Genomic DNA, 4,539 nt, shown 5'->3' with positions numbered 1-4,539 from the left:
AAACTTATATTAAATTAAAGTACACTCTTTTGTCTACGCGTAAAACACCATTTTGAATTATAAATTTAGCATGTAAAGTTCATAAAATGTCATAGAATGCAATGCTGTAAATTGTGCATCTTTGCAATTTCTTTGAAAAGTTTTCCTAAATATTTTTTATACTAAAAGTGAGTAGATTTTAATAATTTTTATATTAAATTAAAGTACATTTCTTTGCTATTTCTCCCCTGTAAGCATCCCTTCCATCCCTTTCTGTTCTTTTTCTTTTAGACTCATGAAAAATTTACTTACAGACACCCCCCTGTCCGATCACTGATTTTGTCCAGTTTCCAGTTCAATACGAAAAAATTATTTTTTTTCTTCTATATAGTTTACATTATTAGTTGAATTTTCTTTTCTTTTTTTTTTTCTTCTTACTCCACCCTTTAACCCCCGTAACCCTCGTTCATTCCCTTATGTTTCTTTATTCATGATACTCTAACGTGTCTGGAAATGCGATATCTTTTGAAGAGAAGTGCATCGCGAACCGATAAGCTTTCTTCGACCATTCCTTCTCTTTCTATTTTTCTTTAACGACAGGGGGAGGATCGTTTCTTCTCGAGTTTCCTGTTTAGCTATCCGGTAAATTCGTCGGTTGTCGTAAGACACGAAAGGTGAAACAAATTCCGTCTACCATTTCTTCTATTTGTATCACACAACTACCATCAAAACAGGATCACGTTTCTATCTTTCTCAGTTTGTATTTTTTATATCACCAATAATAATTCATTTTAACGATGAAATATTAATTAATTCGGTATTGTATTGGATTAATTAAACAAATATTCGTTAAATAATTCGAATATATTATAATTTTGTTTGTTATTCGGAGGGAAATAGAAAAAGAAAATAAAAGATAACTTAAAATATTAATTTAATTATCAATATTCTTGTCCAGAAATAAATATTATTAATATAAGTCTCAAAGTGAATTTTGAACGGTTGTTAAATCTTATGAACAATTTATTTTGAATCAGTTGTACGTTTCGTCCCTTACTTGGAACTTCATCAGCAACTAACAAATTTTTTTTTATTATTACTTGTTAATCTATATAAAACATTACAATAAATTACAATAACTCGATCTTTACAGTCCACGTGTCAATATACATATTATCTTTCTTTCAGAGTCATACATTTCAATAATACTTAACATATTACAATAGAATTTATTCCTAAACACCTTATCTTATCACACATAATCAAATACTGATTCTATCTAGACTAGTGTTTAATAATCTAGGTATCTTCAGTATTATGATGTCCTCTATTTGTGTGTCCTTTTATGATAATTCAATTTGAAAATTTCATTATAGATGTTGTTTCAATTGTTCGTGTCTGTCCTATAGTTAACTGTATTGTTATTCGTTATGTGGTACATTTCGCTTATATTCCTTTTGTACCAGTTGTCTTCTCTGTTTAAAATGGTTGTATCTTCAAAATAATAAAATTACAAAAATAATAAAATATTAATCTGTACTGAACTTTCCGGATAATCAAATACATGCACATATATATATGGGTATGTGTGTGAATGCATATCTGGTTGAAGAAGAACGAATGAGGGTCGTTGGAGGCGCGAGAAGAAGCAATATGCAGATTTTAACGTCGAGAGTGACCTTTGTCGGTCGTTGCACGTCCCGTCCGATAGCTCCGGTACACTCACACTCGTTCCCTCTCTTTCTATCTTTTCATTCTTTTATTACTTTATTTATTTCTTTCTTTTTTTATTTCTCTCTCTCTCTATCTCTCTTATTTTCTTACTCTCTGTTTCTACCATGGAACTGAACGAGAAGGTGCGCATACCAGAACCGGCGCAGAATTTCCAACAAGGAAAAAGAGAACAGAAAACAGAAGATTTCTTATCGTCGGTGCATTCGCTTTATCCCCAACCAGAGAAAGATAGAAAACGGGAATAGGAACCGATTAAAGAGTCGATGTCCGCAACCCTTTCTTCTTCTTCTTTTCCTTTTTCTTCTTTTTCTTTTTATTTTCCAATAACCTTCTTCTATAGTCGTCAAACTTTTACCTTCGACCTTTTGATATTAGAAACATGCTTACGAATTTTAATATTATATCTTTATATTTCAATAAAAATTAATCTTTATTATATATATCGTTATTTAAACTTACCAATTGTATATGGGATTTTGTATGTGTGTGTGTGTGTGTGTAGAGTTTATTAACCCTTTTTTTTTACGTATTACTTTTACCGATTGAAATTCGTCATAAACATGTTTAAAATTATAATTCATGTTTAGATAATATATTTCGTGTAAAAAAAGTTATTATATTATTTTAATATTATTTAAATATTATTCAATGTGATTAAGAGAAATATCAAATAAATTTTTATCTGATGAATTATTTTATTAGGATTCTATAGAATTGAATATGGTTTATTTTTGAAATTTTTGCAATATGCAAGATAAGAATCCTTTTTTCGGATACCGAATTAACCCTTTGATTGATATGAACGCATATATGCGTTTGATAAAAATTCTCAGCATAGACTGTTACGTGTTTTTTCAATATAAATGTAAATAATGTAACACGTTTGGTTTTTATTTATTAATTATTAAAATGATATAATAAAGAGAACAAACTTTAATTATATTATATATAAATATATCATTAGATCTTATTAAAATAATATGAAAAAAATCAACGAAAACAATAAGAACTAATAATAAAACTAATTCCATCCGTAAAAAAAAAAACATTTCAATTAAAAGTATTATTCATCATTCAAAAAAAAAAAAAAGAAACGATTAATTATTCACGTCACATATTTAATAAAAATAAATTCCGAACGATTGATATATCAACCCAAAAAAAAACAATTTCTATTTTCGTTTATTCGAATCATACAAAAATTTGTTTTTACTCAAATAAAAAATACTAAAATATCTATTAAAAATAAATTGAAACGCGCGTTAATTCTAAAATTCAAAAAGTATAATAATAATAATTGAAAAAAAAAAAAAAAGGGGGAATAAAAAAATCAAAACGCGTGCATAAAAATGCGTGCTTTTTACATGACGCGTGTTCATAGTATTTTAAGATCCAATCGGATAACCAATAAACAAGCACATTTTAAGTATCTTTCAGTTAGGTCGTGGATCTTATCCTATCTATACCGGTTGCGGGAAACTACGATACATAAGAGAGAGAGAGAGAGAGAGAGAGAGAGAGAGAGAGAGAGAGAGAGAGAGAGAGAGAGAAAACGATGATCGTTTCATGAGAGATCCTGAATTCCTTGCGATTACTATGAGAGTCCTCGAATACTGTTGCTGTTGCTGCTGCAGCAGTTGCAAGGGGGGGGGAGGGAAAGGGGACGATGAGGAAGGGGGGGATCACGTTTTCAACTGCGTGCTGGATCGGGAAAGTTGAGGTGAGGAGGATTCGTTTCGAATCGCATGGCAACGTGCATCAACGATCACGTTTTTCGATTCCGTTCTTTTTTCATATTATTCGTTATATTAAATTTTTCCCCCCTCCCTCTAACAACCTAACAACCCCCTCCCCATCCCCCAAGGAACATTTAATTTCAACTCTTTTCTTTATTATTATTATTATTATTATTTTGTTGTTGTTGTTGTTGTTGTAATTTAATTTTTATTTTCCCCATCTCTCGTTGTCATCTTCGTATACGAGTTCAATTGTTACGAAAACAAAACAAAAAAATAAACAAGGAAAGTGCAGTAACAGTAGTTGTTTTGTTGGTTTATTTTTTGTTGCTTGTTCTTCTTACCAATCGAATTTTCACGTGAACGGAAGTTAATACGTCAATGTATTAACCAAATGTTTTATATATTATTTTTAAGTAGATCATATCGATCACGAGCTTTTTTTCTTTTCTTTTCTTTTTTTTTTATTCATCCGCGAAAGTAGCAACTTGTGGCCAATCGTATTATGTATATATATATATATATATAGTCTTTGAGTCGGGACCAAACGTAACAACACCGAAATGAAGAAAGAAAGAAAAAGGATCGCATGCATGATTTCGCCAATGGTGAAAATACAAAAGATTCCAGGTAGAGTAGTTCGACACAGTCGCATACAGAATTTCTTCTCACCTGCGCCTGTAAATTCTTCTCAAAAAAAAGAAAAAAGAAAAAGAAAAATAGAAATCGGCCAATTCTTCTTTGGAATATTTTTAACGACACTTATTATAATACATTCCCATACGCGTTCGTTTTATTACATAATATTAATCCTCTTATATCACGTTAATATCAAATAAGTATACTTATTTAACCGTTATTTTGTTGAAAATAATTGTGGTCACGCGTATGAAAGTAAATGAGAGTATTCAATTTAAATGTTGCGCATACAATTTGTCCAATTAAATTATTCATTCGCGAACTGTCACGTACGTTTTCGTTATTGTTATTAATAATACATACATTAATATATATATTTATTTAAACTATAAAAGAAAAAAGAATATAGATATCTCGATTATATACCTTTGGCACAAACTTTTTTACTTGA

Source organism: Polistes canadensis, unplaced genomic scaffold, assembly GCF_001313835.1.
Source record: "Polistes canadensis isolate GaletaPanama2010 unplaced genomic scaffold, ASM131383v1 scaffold_282, whole genome shotgun sequence".
Classification (NCBI taxonomy): domain Eukaryota; kingdom Metazoa; phylum Arthropoda; class Insecta; order Hymenoptera; family Vespidae; genus Polistes; species Polistes canadensis.
This window is presented reverse-complemented; position numbering follows the sequence as displayed.